Source organism: Lichenostomus cassidix, chromosome 2, assembly GCF_008360975.1.
Source record: "Lichenostomus cassidix isolate B80296 chromosome 2, HeHo_3.0, whole genome shotgun sequence".
NCBI lineage: Eukaryota > Metazoa > Chordata > Aves > Passeriformes > Meliphagidae > Lichenostomus > Lichenostomus cassidix.
In genome coordinates this window covers 37,632,877-37,650,564 of record NC_139482.1, presented here as the reverse complement: position 1 = coordinate 37,650,564, position 17,688 = coordinate 37,632,877, and the positions used below count along the sequence as shown (strand labels likewise).

The window sequence follows — 17,688 nt, the reverse complement described above, 5'->3', positions numbered from 1 at the left end:
ATTCAGAGAAAGAGAGTGATTGAATTTGGAGTTCTGACTGAATTTCTAGGTAACTTCAGGCATTGGCTTCTCAGTTTTATTCCAAAATAAAGGTCTGTGGTCTGGAAGTAATTATTCTGGATTCACTTATAACTCCTTTCTGTGTAAGTGAGTCTTCACTGCTGTCAGATACTTTTTGCATCTGGAGTATTTGTATCTGGATAATCAATAATTCAAACTATTTTATAATTTATTATAATAATTAATTAATTAGAACCAAATCCTATTCTTTAATGCAGTGGGGATGCAACTGGCTTAATGGTTGTGAAATTGTTCTATTTCTGGTCTTAAACAACTGGACAATGGAAAAGTGGAGACAGGGCGCAAGTAAGGATCAGTTTTTGTTATTATCCCCAGACAGCATACTCTGATACAAGAAAACAGTGAGGAAAATATATTTATTGTTACTTACTACTCACCACAAAAACTTACCAGCTGTGCTTTGTGCATGTCAGAACTGGATTTCATGATTTTCCCTGTTTTCTGCTGTGGTTTTTGCTCTTCCTTCTCTTGCCTGGAGACCTGTTTCTTTCCTCCTGCTCCTCTGCTCTTTCTGTAGGAGCCAGGGACATGTGGAAACTAGTGATTTTCTGCCCTGCTGCTGCTACAGTGAGTGAAACTGAGCTTCCCTTTTGTGATAGGCTGGCAAAAAACGAGCAATATTAATTGCTATAGGTAATTGCAATCAAAGCTTGGTGTCTAGAGAGTTTTTTTGGCTTAGCTGAGGCATGCAGGAAGGCTTTCTTTGGATAGGAATAAAGAATCCTACTTCAGAGGTATCTTACTGCTTGCAAAGGACTGCACCTTCTGCCACTCCGTTGCTACCACCACTGTCCTTAAACTGAACTATTTGCTGCTGAGACTTGTTGATCAACATCTCTACCAAAAGATCAGTGCCTTGATCAAAAACATGATAAGTTTTAAATGGTAATAGTAAATCTCGTTTTTAATTTTAGTTTTTATTCTGATATTGTGTTTCTTGCTAATATTGTATTTGTGAATGACTGACATGAGCTGACACTATAAAATCATGGTCAAATTCTGTGGATTTCCATCTTGACTGAAGAAATTTCAATTTAAACTTTCAGTCTGAATTCTCCTTCACTAAGCTGGAGTCTCTTATTAACTTACAGACCCTTTCCTCCTTTCAATTTCCTTTAATTAAACTTGTTTCTATTATATGAACAAGAATAGATTTTGATTTATGGAAAGATTTGTTCAACGAGGGGTTAATGTTCCTATTGTCCTTTCCTACCACTCACAATCCTAGTGTGAGTCAGTGGTTGGTAAGTGAAGGTAAAAACCTGAATGCATTATGCTGGTAGTTTTGTGGAAGTTCTCAGGTACAGTTTAAAGTTGCTTTGAAATTATGCAGGATAGAACAACTTACAGAGTTATTGTAATGCATTTAATTAGTATTTAAAACAAGATCTACATTTGCATACTTCCTTTTGGTATGTAAGTGTGCACACCATCTGATAAGCTAGAATTGTGGAAGGTCATCTAGAGGAAGAATAGGATAAAATTTTCCCTGTCTGTGAAAACATCTGCAGATCTAAAATAAAAAAGTGGGAGGAGGGGGGAAGAGAGTGGAATGAACTAGAAATTCTAACAGGGACATGGGTTGCTTACAAATAAGTATAAAGCAGAACTGGGGAACTGGGTAACTGCAGCTGATGATCATTGATTTAGGATAGATTAGTTTGGGGATGCCAATATCTACTCTTAATTGGGAGTGAAAATATAAGATGTCAGTGTGCACTTCTTTCTGACCTTTTGACTGTGCTGAAGTCCATATTTTTAGTCAGAGTTCATTGTGCTGAGGTGGGGAATAGCTTTCAAACCTATTAATTTTGTGTCCAAGTATTGTGGGAGCAACTTGGCTCTTAAAGAGACTGCCAGTTCACCCTGGGTGATTTTGGCAGTGAATACTCTGATCCTGCCATGCCAGTGCAGCCTGGGAATGATGGTGCTGTAGAAAATGGGCCAAAGTTTGAGGCATCTTATCTGTGCTTGGTGGGGACTAGGTGGTGCAAAAAAGAGGTCCTTATTGTAAGGCCCCTTTTTCCTTATTTTTAGTACCTGTGACCTTGGAAGACTATTAGTCATTGAAAACAATGTTTCACCATGAAGCCTTGCTTGGCCATAATGCCACCCCAAAATGGAATGGGTAGGAGGTGCTCTCACATTATTTCCAAATATGGCACTACTGCACTACTGGGAGTCTGAGGGAATTTCCATGGGCATTCTTGTGTAAACCAGTAAGATGACTCCAAAACCTGTTAAATTTTCTGGAGCCCAGAAAAATACCAGGAAAAGAAATCCTGTTCACTGAAGGCCCAGCAGCAAACTGTGCTGAGCATCTGCTGTTCTCCTGAGCACAAGCACCTGCATCTCTCAGAAACAGAGGCTGAGCTGCCACCCTTGTTGGTATTTTGCTCAGGTTTATCTTCCATTCTTGTAATTAGGACCTTCTGATCCCTTGGAGAGTGCATAATTGAATGCGTTTTAGCAGAGTGTTTGTGATGGACGTGTATTTTAGCCATCTTCCTAGATTCCTTTTTTTCTTTTCATACCAGGAAGAGATAATATAAAGCCATATACTGTCACTGCACAGTGCCCTTATTTTCCTGTATTTTCTGTTTTTTGTGAAGACTAGAAATCAATATACCCCCAGTGTAAACCTCTAGATATATTTAATGTAGGTAAACTGATAATATTTGTTTGAATAATTTGAATCAAGTAAATATGAGTACATCTATTAAAATCTTCACATAGGTTTATATTGACCCCTTTGCACTCAGTTTTTGTTCTCAGTTCACTGTAACTGCATTGCATGGATTGGTTTCCTCTAAATTTGACCAAGCTAAATGCTAGATTACATTATGTGCTTGTACTTTGCTTTCTGTAAACAGCTTGTAAAACATTTAGGAATAGTAGCATTATGGTGACATTAAAAACAAAAATGTAGATCAGCCAATTTCATGTAGACAGTCCTCTTTATCTAATACAAATACATGAATAGTCATAAATTGGCTATACCCTTGCTTTCATGGGGAAATAACAATAATGTTTTAGTGTTTATCTCTGAAACAGCATCTGCAGCATGTTTGTCATTACTATAAGAAAACAAAAAGAGAAGCAAAGCTGACATGCATTTGCAAAGATGATGTTTTTATATTCATGTCCTAATTCTGCTATTGACATTGGGTATCAATAGCAGAAGCTCTGCCAAAGACACAATTTTAAATGTATGTAAAGAAGCTAACATTCATCATTCTTTCATTAACTTCATTTTGCATTCTGGAAAATATAATAGGATATAATAAACTATGTGGACCCTGCTAAAAGAGACAGAAGATGTGGCAGAAGTCCCTTTAACAATATCTATTTTATTATGAATCTAATGGTATTTAAAACTGAAGACAAGTCTCCTGAGGAAAAACACCCCTGGGACATTCTCATCTTGAGAATGTACAAAGATAGCTGTAATTTGTCAACAGTTTTAAAATCTCCAAGCAGCTGTCTCCTTTTCCATCACATTCGCTGTTGATGTTGTTCTGCAGAATGACTTGAGGTTTTGCATGCAGGGGTGTGTGAATGAAATTCTCAAAGTTAATTATCCTGCCTTACTTTCTGCATGGGGAAGGAATTCATTGCTAATTGTATAATGAAGTGTCTGTATGAGATTAAGAAAGAAAAGAAGTAAGTTTCCATGTTTTATTGTACCAGGCTATCCCCTCTCAAGCTATCACTCATGTTTAAGTTTACATTGGTGTGGTTGGTGGCTCTATGACACTATTAGTCTTACACTGTTTGATTCCTAAGCAGTCAGTTCAATAACCACAAGGAGGATGGATTTTTTTGTTTGTGTTACAAACCTGTCAAGTAAAGGGATATTTTTCTAAGCAATTGCTCCCCAGGAGAAGCAGAAAGGCAGCAAAAAGGCATTCAGTCTGACCTTGTGCTATTGAGCCAGGACAATATACTGCAGAAGAAATGCTGTCAGCAGCCTATTGTGGCAAATCCTTGCTGGTCCTCAGGGCCTCACACCAATGAAAATCTGTGCCAAACAGATAACTTGCTTTCTAGTCTCCCCGTTTGCCTTATTTGTATCTGTGGCCTACTATAAAATATACAATGCCTGAGAAGACTCAGAGTGGATGCTCTGAGACTTGCCCATGAACCCTTCCTCCATAACACCAGCCAGAGCTGCAGCTCAAGTTAAAGTATCTGTATGTCTGTTCTTGGTGACAGGGGCCACATTTCTCTTCCTGCTGCACTGCACCTGGCCGAAGATCATCTTGAGTTATTCTGGAAGGACCCTGATATGTGCTTCCAGAAGATTTTGGCCCTTTAGTACCTGTCGACTTTGCTTGTAACTTCTGCTGCTGTGAAATACCGAGCTGGTAAGGGCAGCTTGATTAACTACTTGCTCCTGAGTGCTAATCTTGGGCCGCAATTGCTGTTACAAATACAAACTTCTATTACTTTGGCAGATGCTTCTACTATTTAGCCCAGAGGGGACTTTTTCCCATCATTTCCTCTTCTCTCTTCCTCATCCCCAGGCTTTTACAAGCAAATACTGTGAGAGCTTAACTCCAGCACTTCATCCTTCAATAGCAGAGAGCCTGCTGTCTGATTAGGTGATGGGGGATTTTTTCCCTCCAACACGAAGGCTTTGGAAAATTAAACTGCTCAACATTTCATGTTGAAGCTTTTCATGTGTTTGAATGTTCTTTGGATAGATGGTTATGTTTGCATACTTTTATTTCTCATTGTGTGTGTAATTCATTATGTAGGCAGTAATTTGGTAGGCAAAAAATAAATTCTGGGAAGACAATGTACTATTTCAAGTCTATTAGAGTTCATATTAGAGTTCCTGATGTTGTTCTATTTAAAACCTGATGGTTATGCTTCCCTATATAATAACTTCTTTAGTTATTAACCCAATGCAGTTCAAAGCAACCAGGAACTGTGCAAATGGCTTTTCTTTACCTCACCTCTCTCACACACTATTTCCTAAATGTCCTAAAGATAAGGTAAATTTTTACTTCCTGTACATAAAGTTAAACATATGTTTGTGTGCTGCTGAATTAAGGATTTTAAGGCTCACAACCTGGTATACATAAAGCAGCACCTCCAGTATATAAACTTTTGAAAGAGTACTTAGTAATTACTAGGAAAGATTGATTGGTACATTGGAAGTGAGGTGAAGAAGTTGACAAAGTTACTTGGCATGCAGAAGCTATATGAGAGTATGTATGTGGAGTTTTCCTCAAATAAATCTCCCTCCCACACTCAAATCAACCTACTGTAGTTTCTTCCCAGGGCTATGTGCATCTCTTGGTAACAAAAAATGCACCTGTACATGTGACCAGCCTCCACATGAAACCACAGCAAAATGAAACTTGTGGCCCCTGTGGTGCTATTAGTCTCAGTTCTGTTGGAAAACTAGGCACGTGGATGATCACTTTTTTTCTCCCTAATGCTGTTATTTCTTTTCCCTGCTCCTCTTCAATATTTTTCTTATTAAAAAAAGGGTAGTTTTCATAAAGTAAGTATTTCTGTTATTTATCTCCCAAGGGGAAGCCCATCTGTTTAATAAGCTTTATCAGATACATTGTTCAGTGCTCCTTACTAGTCAAACAAAGTTGATTAGTTGACATGTACATGAGATAAAAATCAGAGTGTTTAGGACATGAGCTATTTAAGAAACAGGGGGAAAAATGTAGCATGAGGGGTTAATTTTTTTTCTTAATCTCAACGTTAATGAGCATTTAATGTGACTGTATTATCTCTAAAGAGTAGGAACATAATGAGATAGTAAATTGGTGTGTCAAGAATTTTCTGAAGCAGAGTAATCTTTGCAACAAACTTGACTTCAGGCAAAATAGCCAAATTGCTGCCATTTGACAGTGCATTATATATCAGCCAGTGATATAAAATATCTTAGGCCCTGGGAAATATCTGTACTGGATAAATGCGAATGCAGTCTTGAGCTAGGGAACAGGGAAAGAGTTGAGGGCCTTATGGTGTTGTGCAGATCATGTGACTGGACCAAACTTAGTGTTTCTAAGTCAACATACAGCCCATTTCTGCCCCATCATTTACACTCTGGAGTTGAAAAGAAAAATCCTGATTGTACCTGCCCACAGGAGATTGTACCAGCTCAGGGGAATGGAGCAGATAATGGAGGAAAAGCCTGTGCGTAATTTTGTTGAAAGTTCTGCTCATAGCAAGCTTTTTAATCTTTCCTCACCTCCTCCAGGGAGGAACATATGTTTCTATTTCTGAAGTCCATGATAGCCCCTCTTAGGAAGGTCTGGGCAGAATTATTAAAGTAAAAGGTCTCAAAAAGTCACACTGTGTGGCTACCAAAAAGAAAGAATTTATTTTATCTGTCTTTAAGCATTCACATAAACCAGCGACACTGATAGTGACACTTCACTTTAGCTGATTAAAGAGATTGAGTTTTAATGGTTAGAATACAAGCTCCCCCTTTCCCCCTGAATTTCCCTCTGAATTAGTCAGGGGGCTACACACATGCAGGGTGGAACTGGTTGCTGTGACTGAGGTTATCAACAGCTCTGGATGGGGAGGACGTGGTCCAGGCAGGAGAGGGGCATGCCTGTAACATCACCCAGGCCAGACACGGCTGCTGTGCTTGAGTTTAAAGGAGCCCTGGGTATGGGCAGCGTGTGTGCAGGTGGTGGCTCCAGGTGAGGCTACTCACGGCAATCACAGCCCACAGGTGTCCACCTGACAAAAACAGGTGCTTGGATTTAAACTGTATTTTGTGGAAGGGAAGTTTATACTGAGGAAAGATTCTGATTACACAGCTCTTTATTCCTGTTAATGTTACAGACGTGGGGAAATGCAGGGAGTAGTTATAGTTCCCTGTGGAGTTGCTCCAGTTCTCTTCAAAAGCAGGATGTGGTGGAGCCAGCCCCTTGAGATCCTCAGGTAAGAGTAATAACCTTGTTTCTGCTTTAAGTGTAGCACTGCCTGGCAAAAACCTGTCCCTCTAAGTGTCCTTAGGGGCAGTGGGGAGTCAAGTTTGGGAGTGACCTTGGGAAACAGCTTTGCTCTGGTAATTCCTTACCTGGCACAGAAAAGCAGCTGAAATACACATGAGGGAAGTTGTGCTTGATTGTACAAGTAGATTCTTTCAGAACTCACACAGAACTTTCACCTTGCTGAATAGCTCCAATAAGGGCACCCAAGTAGAGCACATAAATTTCAGTGAACGTGATGTAGTCAAGCTGAAAAAGTAATTTTTCTTTAAGTCAATAGTGTAATATCCAGGATTTAGCACGTGCAGATGCAGTAATAAAGTTCAGCAAAAGTAGTTTCACTGACCTTGAAAATGGGCCTTTCTATGGTAAAGATATAAGCAGTGCTGTCTGAAATGACCTGCAGAGTCAGCAAATGTGTGGAAGCTGTTGGATACAGCTTTTAGCTCTATAATGTACTTAGAAGTCTAATCAATAAGCCTGACTTTGGGAAATACAATCTTTTTCTCCTCACTTTGCAACAATTATGATTTATATTCCCTTTCAAATCAGTTAGAAAGTACCTTTCCTATTTTCCAAAACTTGGAATTGGTAGGTACAAGGCAGCTATTTTCTTTTTATTCCAGTATTGGAGATTTTCAGATAAATATTTTCAATATAGCTACATCTGTGCTAGAAAACCCCCACTTCCAAATATTTCTTGGGGGCTTGGTTTAAGATGCTGCTAAGGAAAAAACGGAGAAAAAAAAATATAAATCCCAACACATGATGAGGTCTTGTTCAAAATCTGATCTTTACAAACAAAGACTGAGGATAAAATACATGCCAGGGGCTAGCTTCTTTAATGCTGATATAGATGAAAATAGACATGGGAAAACTTGAGTTTGCATGACGTCTCTCAAAGGCAACGAGAGTCTCCTGGTAATGGTTTGTAGCTAGTGCACTGGAGGTTAATGTGTTCCATGTTTGCTCCTCATGATCCTTTAACAGGCCAGCTCAGGTGCTATGCAGCTTTGCAAGGATTCCTAGCCAGGAGCTGCACACAATCACAGCATTATGAGTGGCTTGGAAAGCTTTCAAGCTTTTCCAAATCTTTCTGCTAATGACTGCAATTGTGCTGTGTTCCTGTGGGCAAATAGGCTGTTGCACGACCCCATTGCAGGCTGATTACTACCCTTCCCACTGTGTTAATTGCTGAAAAGCCTCCTGAGGTTTTAATGGGAATCCTTGCAGAGTAAAGTGCTAGCTAGGTGAAGGAAGGAGGCAGCCCTCCGGTAAGATCCATTATATTCAGGCACAGGAGAGAGAAATGTAGGGTTAACTCGTGTGCTCCTCATAGCTTCTGCAAAAGGTTGGCTCATGGGAGGAGGAAGAGTAGAAACAACACAAACAGAGCTTGCAGATCTGGGAGCCCCTGGGTGCTTCTGCAGTTGTTAATGCAGTTGTCGCATCCTGTCTGGCCCTGGGCAGCATCCTATGTCAATGAGTATCAGTTATAAATATTTTATCTCAAGAAAGTTTCTGATCAAGACAATGTAATATTTTCTTCTCTTTTGAGATTACTCAGCCGTTTCAACCGTGGAAAAAAAAAAGGCAACAAACAGATACACTTGGGAGAAAAGCTTCTAAGTGTGAAGTTGGAATTTTATGTGGGAAATCTTACCACCAGTCTCAGTTTTGCATAGATCGTCCTTTCCTTTTTCTTTGAAAATTCTTTAAAGTGATGAAGGTATTTGGTGACTATATCTGTCCATTCTGCTAGTTTTTTTGGATTTTTTTTTTTCCTCTGAATTTACTTTTTTGGTGAGCATTTATTAATATGTAAATTCGTGTGCATACAGATCATTAGTCTCTGGCTTCTTAAAGTGATAAAATTGGCCCTTGTACCTATTTTAAACTTAGGCACTTCTTGAATATTTTCTCCTCTTTCATTTCAACCAAAGGAAATTATTTGTATAATGCCTTTTTTTTTTAATAGACCATAAGGGATTTTATCTTTATTAATGCAGACATCTGGAAAACACTTCAAAAGTTCTTTATGTTAATTTCCTTAACAAGGTTCATATTTTAATAACAAGTGATGTGTTGTGAAACAATTTCTGTGGGAGTTTACCCATAGCACTCAGTTTATCTTCTGAGTGCTCATTGCTAGTCTCTTGGTGGTAACTGCAAAACAATAATCTTGGAAATGTCTTGATACAGATTCCTAAACTTTCTGGAACGAATTCTGCACTGTGTTTCAAGTATGTCTGGAGTCACTGGATTTGTGCTGGTGTAGCAACCAGATATGACTGTCTCTGAGGGCCAGCTGGAACTTGTTTGCAGCCTGATTTATTAGAGGTCACATTAGTAGTAGACTTCATTATGGATCAAAGAGTGAGATATTTCTAAACTATTTTGCACATGATTTTGTTAATGTGCAGTTTGAATTCTGCCAGAGAGTGTGGACCTGGAGATTAAACTACAAAGTTCCAGCATTATCACTGGAGACATTTACTTTGGCTCAGCAGCCTTACTTCAGAGTAGCGATACAGAACATTGCATATGTGTGTCTGAAGCTCAGGACTGGCTGTCTGCAGCTTATATAAGTCTTGTTCACAGGCTACATGAAAAAAAAAATCAAATTCAAACTTTTTTGCTTTTATTTTTCTGTGGCTGCTGTCAGCTGGTTTTAAAGAGTAATTTTCCTTGGAGAGGAGAGCAGTGTCTTCTCACGTCTAGGTCAGGACTCTGAGAATAGTGACCCTCAATCGTACCCAAATCTGTTCTGTGCTTCTCAAGAGTCTCGCCATTTTGGTGAGTCAAGATAATGATTGTTTTCCTTCAGGGTCTAAGGAGGATGGAGTGTTGAAGCAACCTGCATTACTATTTGTCTTTTGAATTTATTTCTGCATAATTCAAAGGGTTTCTATTAAGGTCTGTCAGTTCAGTGTGTTTATTAAAAGGTCAGTTGTGCACACAGATGTGGATGTATGCTAAGACTCACTGGTGTGAGTTGCCACTTTGATACTGAAGACAAGATCTTGTGAGAGCCTGCCAGATGTGCTGCTGGAGCCTGCAGGTGTTTCATCCCATGGATAGGAGAAACATAATAGACAACTCTGTGTAAATGCTGTTAGCATTTTCAGAAAATGCACTAACAGAAGCCTTTAAGAAGCTGTATTCTGCAGGGTTTTTTTTTTTTGTTTTTGTTTTGTTTTGGTTTTTTTTTTGTACAATTCATGGATATGGATGGATGAACCCCAGGTCTGGTAATAAGAAGCAGAGCCTTTCAGAATGAAATCATTACTTTGGAGATTTGGTTATGAAACCACTTATTACCTAGTGTGAGCTTTACTGCTGTGAAGGGACCTTCTTCAGCACAGGTTTTCAGAAATAAACTCCTTTGGACCTATATGGCTTTGTGTTCAAGCCCCAGTTATTCATCTTTGAAAATCAGGATGTGTTCAGCGACATAAAGGAAATAAACCTGTTTCTGGCGATAGCCATCCTCATCTAATATTAGAGGGATCATAACTATTGGGGTCTGGAAGGCAAAAGAGGAAATGAACTTTTAATGGGAGTGGTGTTAAAATTTACAGGGGAACTTTGGCAAGTTATTTTTTGAAAAGAAAGCCAAATCTGCTTTTGGACTGTGTTCCTTGTACATCACTGCTGAGTGGTGATCAAGTCTCATTTCACTGTGGTCTGACAAGACTGAAATCCAAGAAAATAAGGATAATTATTTTAAAATCAGTATCTGAAACAAATCTGGTACACATAGCTTGCACTTTAAAAAAAGCATTCATTAATTTCTTCCTAAATGTAATGCTGAATTCTTACATACTACTTTTCTGTCAACAGCTCTCAGTAATTTATAATGGAGGCAAATATCATAATTCTGTTTTACAAATGGGGATCCTAAGACGTGGGGAGGAAAAAGTGTTTTCCTTGATGCCAATAAGGAGAGCAGAATCTAGTGTGATTACAGGATCTAAATCTCTCAAGTCCATGTGAAATGCTCTGCTAGGCTTTAGTGATGTAAATGTAAACATGAGATCTTAAAAACAAGTGTGTTCCATCTATTGTGAGAAAAAAAAAAAAGTAAAAGGAATTCTCTTAGAGCTCAAAAGTACCTCTTTCCCTCTGCTGAAACCTGTATTTGTTTTCAGTAGGCATTATCTTAACAGGTATTTTTACAGTGTGAAGTGCTGTAACTGTGATTACCTGTCTTACAGAACATCAGTATTCACTTAGTTTGACTGATGTCAAACATCTTGGTTTGTGCAAAACAGGTTTATCATGACTTTTGGACTAAAGGTCTGCAGGTGAACTCTTGTTTGAAAGTGCTCGAGGAAGACATTGCATTATAGGAAGACAAAGTATTACTTTTTTTTTTTTTAATGGGTGTAAAATGTGTGCTATCTTCTCAGATTGACAGGATCATTTCGAGACATCTAGCCTAACCTTTTTTAACTCTAAAGAGTATTTACTGGATTAATGGTATTTGGCAATATTTTCCTGACACTTATGAATTCCAGGGTCTTACATTTTCAGTGGATTCCTGAAGGTTACAGGACTATATATTTCAAGCAGATAATTTAATAACTAAATACTTCCCAAGTTCTCTGCACAGGAATCTTAGTCAGTGAAGGCATAAACTAAGATGAATTAACTTTGTCAATAAAATATCCTTAAACCTATAAATACTGACTGGGAGGTATAATTTGTATAGGTAAATAATATTGTTGATTGCTTCAGGGATCCTTGCAAGCTTATGGAGCTCTTTCACAGAACTAAATTTAAAATGGCCATGGAGGAATCTAGGGGTTGGTCTACTTTTAAACTTGAGACTTATTTCTATCAATTCCCTAACCTAGAAATGCTAGGGTGTTGCTTCCAGCTGAGCCAGGAAAACACTTTTGTTCCAAAGCTAGAATGAGGATGCTAGCCTGAGCTTTATCCAATATCAAGCCATAGCTCTTGGTAGGATATTCCCATTGTATCTGGTAGGCCACTATGAAGAGGCTGATGTAGATCAGGAGGAATGGGAATGCCCCCATTTTTTGGATCATGCTGGTAGTGCACGTTGTTATAAGAAGAGGAAATGTTAAAGGCTGTTCACATTTGATGTTAGACTACTGAATCAGCTTTAGGAATCATGCCAATGTTGTCTCCATTTGGTGCTGGGTAGGTTCTTAAACAAGTAAGTCCTGTGCTGCACAGGGTGTGAGAGCAAGATGTGAGAGGCTGGAGGTGTGCTCTTGAAGAGGTGCTTGCTTTTGAAACAGCAGAATGGGAGATATCAACAGAAAGAGTGCATAAGTAAGGATTTATTTTCTTGACCATGTGGGCTATAATATATCTCTATTTGATCCACCTTTGAGACACTGAAGCACCCGGGAGTGCTCCTTTGTATGACTATTCATTTGCAGTAAATAAGTGCTTAAGTCTTTGTGCTTTATTGTAAATATGGATATTAGGTAATGAAAAATAGTGGCCTGCTTATAATTAATTTACTGCCATTCGTCAGAGACTTGAAACTTTTATGGCACAGAACAGTAGCTGGCCACAACACTGCTGAAACTTAGGTGGACAGAGGGTCTGGCTCAGTGCCCTCAGCTGCCTGTGAAAAAAATTAGATTAATACTGTCCAAACCTTTCTTTCTGCATGCTATTCAAAAGAAATATTTTGGTCTCTATTATCAGTTAGTCAATTTGGCAAATGCTTGATTTCTAGAATAGTATCATTGGAGTATATATGAGATTTTTGTTATCTTAATTCTTCCAAAATAGTCCATGTTATTTCACTCAGTAAAAGAGGGTTCAGTTTACAGTACTCTAGTTTTCTGTCAGTGAAAGACAAGAAACTCCTGATTTGAACAAAAAAGACCTTGAAGTGAAAGTAATCTGTTTTGTTGAGTGGTTTTTTTCTACCATGTAAAGCTTTTGCATTTCCATGCATTGCTTTTTTTTCTTAGGCATTTAATCTTACAGTTTTGATTTCAGTAACTGAAAAATGCTCAGAAATCTTATTTGCAAACCTCTAACTGCTGATTTTGAAGTAATTCTCTCTGGGTCAGAGTTGCTTTTGCTTTGTGGCAGCAAAGCACGTTTTAGCTAGCAGGTCTGAACTCTGCTGTATTTTCTCTGCATCAAACCACCACCACTGCTGAGCTTCCTGTCTGTTGGTCTTGTGCCTTTGCCTAGCAGTAGAGCACCCTCATCCACTGGGCAAGTTACTCAGCAGCTTCTCTCTGTTACTTTGTTCAGGTCAGTTACTCTGGTGGAACCTTCAGGTGCATCTGTTGCATCTGTTGGGAAACAGTGAGGAACAGTTTCCTTTTGCCATTGAATACAGCACTGGTCCCTCAGACTTTCTTGGCTGCTGTTTTGCTATCAGATTTTACTGCATAACGTGATTTTTTTTTAAGTTTTTTTTTTAGACACTTAAATAGCAAAAAACAGAGTAGCAGGCAGTAAGAAATATGGGAAAATGTGTGGAAGGTCAATGCATGCAGGAAAAATAGGAAAAGATGATTAGATGAGTTCAGAAAAAGAGATGTGTGTGTGAATGACTAACATTTCACTGTACTTCATGATCTCCTTTCTCATCCTGTATATGTCAAAGGGCTGACTATAATTAGATACAGTCTTCCTGGGCTGCTGAGTGAGCCTTGTAAATATGAGGATCTCTCCTTAAGTTACATGTTCCTTTCTAAATCACTGATTGGACAGAATGATTTAATCCTGAATAAGGAAGAGGTCATAGCTTTAAAAAAAACAATGCTTCACCTTATTTCCTCCATTCTGCAACAGGACCAGGATCCTTTTCTTCTTATACAGTGTGTGTTCATGCAAATTATTAATGTTATATAGTGCATAGACCTAGAGGTCAGAGTTAGGTCTGCATGTGAAAAACTTGGGTGTTTTCTGGTGTATAAGTCACTGGCTGATTTTTTTTTTTTAATTTTAAAAATTATTAAATGGTATTTTAATTGATCTAATAGAGTAGATCCAGTTGTACAAGACCTAATGTCCCATGTGCAGAATGCAGCATTTGCACTTATTAATTTTCATATTATTAATGATTGTCTAAATCTCTCTATGCCCCTCTGCAAGGCATCTTCTCCCTCCAGGGAGTCAGCAGCATCTCCAAGTTTAGTATCACCAGCAGTCTCACCAAGGGTGCACTGTGTCATTAGTCATACTTTGGAATGCATACAGCTCAGGAAAGGAACTGTACTTGTGACATGCAACTATAAATGTAGTACTTGCATTTTTCTATCCCTTCTTTTTTGCGTCCTAATTGCTGATGCAAGACTTGGGGCTTAATTGATCATATTTTGAGTTTTTCCAGTAATTTACCAGTAATCTAGGTTTAAGATCATCTCCTTGGAACTCGAAATACTTAAGCTTTGTAAGGAATCATGTTACCCGGAGATTGGCATCCTTACTGTTTGCTGAAACTGCCAGAACGTGCAGTCTGGTGCACAACTGTTTATTAACTTAGTTTGAAGACTGTAGGTAAATATAAAGTATGGTATTTTTACCCGTTGAATTCTAGAGAAGTATCAAACATGACTGGAATACATCTGATGCAAAGGTTTGTTTCCACAGTCATTTCACCAGATTTCACTGGGGGGCTGGGGAGGAATAAGTTTGATATCAAGTCCTTGCTGAAAAAACTGATTTTTTTCTATCAGGAGAAACTGAGTGCATTTTTGAAAGATGTTCAGGAGAAAATCCAGTAACACTTGCATTCCTTATTTCATTTGGAGAACTCTAGAAGCTTTTCTTTAAAATTTTATTTTCATAATATGTTAAACAAAATGATTTGTTTTGTTTTATGTAATAAACTTCAGTTGAAGTAACGATGGAAATTAGCATGTTTTCTTGACTAAAATTTTTGAAATATATTTTGGTCATTCCTCTGATTAAAAAAAATACATATTTTAATTATTTATTTCTGGCAGAGGGATAATTGGGTTAATTTTGAATTTTCTACCTGCTAAACTCAGTTTAAAGCACCAATATCAATTAAATTTTAGGGTATTGACTGTCAGTGAGAGTGGCAAAGAGAGTTGGCTCATTCAATTTGACGTTATTGGTTTGTAAAATGAATAAAAGCTAATTGAAAAGCTGAACAGATATTCTTCATAAGCAACATCAAACCTATTTACCAGCTTTCTGCTTTGCTTTAGATGAGCTTAACAACTCTTTTTCTTACTTTTACTCATTTGCTAATGAACAAAATTAATGGACACAGTCAAGATCATAGCATGTACTAAAAAGTGATTTTTAGATGACTTTGAGATTTTTTTTTATTGTATAGCTTCTAATTATTTGAGGTCATGAGGAGTTTCACTGACATTGATTTACTTGTTCATTAAAGAAAGGCAGCAAAGTGGTCTGTAATGTAAATTGTAGCTTGCTGTTCAGGAAGATGTTCTTCTGAAGATCTTCTCTTGAGTTTAGCTCTAGCTCTACTCTGCACCCTGAAGAGAGGAGAGAGTCATCATCCCTTCTAAAATGCTAGTAACCTTTTTGGGGCATCTGCCAAGTGTTTTCATCTTTTAATATTCTGAACTCTTACAGATTTGGGCCGTAAACTGAAGGGATTGGCAACTATTTTATGGGGGGCAGGATGTTAAAGGATAACAGATCTTTTCCTCATGCTTTGTAGATTTGGCCAAAATGGATTTTGTAGCATGCAGTTGCTCAAGCTGAATGGCCCTTCAACAAGGTTGCACGCTCTGCTCCTGCTAGACTGATGGCAGGTGCTTCTCCTCCCCTGGAGGAGGGGTGCAAAGATGGAAGGTGCCTCTTAGGCTATTCCTCCTCTTCTTGATACATGCTCATGAGAGAGAGTCTGACTCAACTCATCTGGAAACGCATCCCATGACAAAACCCATTACAGTCAGTGTTATCTGAGCTAAGGCAGAAGTGTTGGAGCTCAAAGCCTGAATGGACTCTCCTGGAAACAATTCCTGGCTCATTCTTTTTGCTTCCTCCAATTCGCTGATGAGTTCCCTTCCCAGCTGGGTTATAGTTCCTTCTGTGTATAATTTCCCCAAGAGCTAGTTTTATTTTGAAAATGTGTAACTCTCAAATCTGGAAAGGTTTTGGTGAAAGATGGATTTTTGTTTGCCCCAGATAATCTGAGCTTCATAGTTTAGCTAATATTACTTTTTATTTTCTTTAGTTTGGATTTCTTGTTAAAATCCAAACAATAGCAGTCAAAAGTAGAAAAATGCAGCTCGTTTTAAGCCTGTCTATGAATTGCTAAACATCCTATTCCAGGATGAAGACATATATATGTTCTTTTTAGACATATATTTGCTGAGCAGTCTTTATCTATTTCAGGCTTTAGAGGGTATAAAAATACATAATAGACAGTTTTCCTTGAGAGTGACTGCAGCTAAACTGGAGAACAGGCTCAATTTCTTTTAGTCTGGAAATTCACATTTGATTCTGGATGTTGTGTTTGAGATACGTAGCTAATTTTATGTCTTATGAGTCATTAAACATTCTAATACAGATGGAATTACAAAGAACTGTTCATAACCTGCATGCTGACAAATATTTGCTTAATTCTTTGCATGGTAAGATTTTTTTTCCCCTAAATTTATCTTCTTATAGAGTAAGCAAAAATCCTTTCTAGTTGTTCTTCAGACAGAGTCTGTGCTTTACATAAAGCAAACTTAGACATTTCTTGAGAGCTGGTTTATTAGCAAAGTAAAACATCTCTTGGCTACAGCTGGGATTCCCCTAAAGAGTCTCTTATGTTTCTGATAGGAATATATGTCTAACAGCTGAAATATGCAGGAACTTAAACTGCCCAGGAGAAGTCTTCAGCATTTTCTAAGTATGCTTTTTGCACCAAAACCCAACCCGTCTGAAGATTTGTAGTCCAAAGGTAGCCATGTATTTAGGAGGGGAAGGGAGGATTTTGTTTTTAAAAGTATTCAGTTCTTTGGAGAAATTTTCTTGGTTTTTTCACAAGGCATCTCTGAAACGGTACTTTTCTAAAGCGACTTGCCTATCTTACCTGAGGGTATAGGCTGGTTTTGTGTAAATGACCAATACTCTCAAGGACAATAAGTACTCTCTAGTGATGATCCCTAGGGAAAAATATGAAGTTCATGTTATTTTTTGTTTAACCCTTAAAAAAATGGTTATTTTAATAGCCAGTTTTCACATATGTATGTTTTTCTACCTGAGCAACTTAAATGCAATGAAGTAAACACTTAATTGTATTTAGGGAACAAGGTCTTAAGTTTACAGGTGATAAAATATAAGAAACAGTGAGATTTAAAAGGCTTTACTTCAAAAATATGCTGCAGAAATGTTTCATTAGAGTAGTGCTTTAACACTAACTTTCTTTATACGGAACCTTGAGAAATCATAATTTTATTGATTTGACATGCTTGATAGCATAAAATATTTGAATTAAGAAATAGAAGAGCAAAAGAAGACATCAAAGGTGTACATATATCTCACTTTAGTGGGTCTTCTTGTGGATTGAAGGATTTCCAGTTCTTGATGTTTAGGGAAAGAATATGAAAGGAGGCAGGCATAAAGTGAAGCTTTTCCCACTCCATCAATTGCTTTCAGCAATCTGTGGCTTAGGGACTCACCAAGTCAAAGGTTG

The 17,688-nt window shown here is 38.0% G+C and overlaps 1 long non-coding RNA gene across 4 annotated transcripts in view; it reads left to right on the top strand.

The window, feature by feature from the left end:
* The first annotated feature begins 6,868 nt into the window (after positions 1–6,868).
* Positions 6,869–17,688, top strand: part of LOC146441162 (uncharacterized) — a 67,382-nt gene continuing 56,562 nt past the window's right edge. For all 4 annotated transcript variants that reach the window (XR_014849804.1, XR_014849803.1, XR_014849802.1 and 1 more), the window contains exon 1: positions 6,869–7,005. This is a non-coding gene — a long non-coding RNA (uncharacterized LOC146441162). The remainder of the gene's footprint in view (positions 7,006–17,688) is intronic.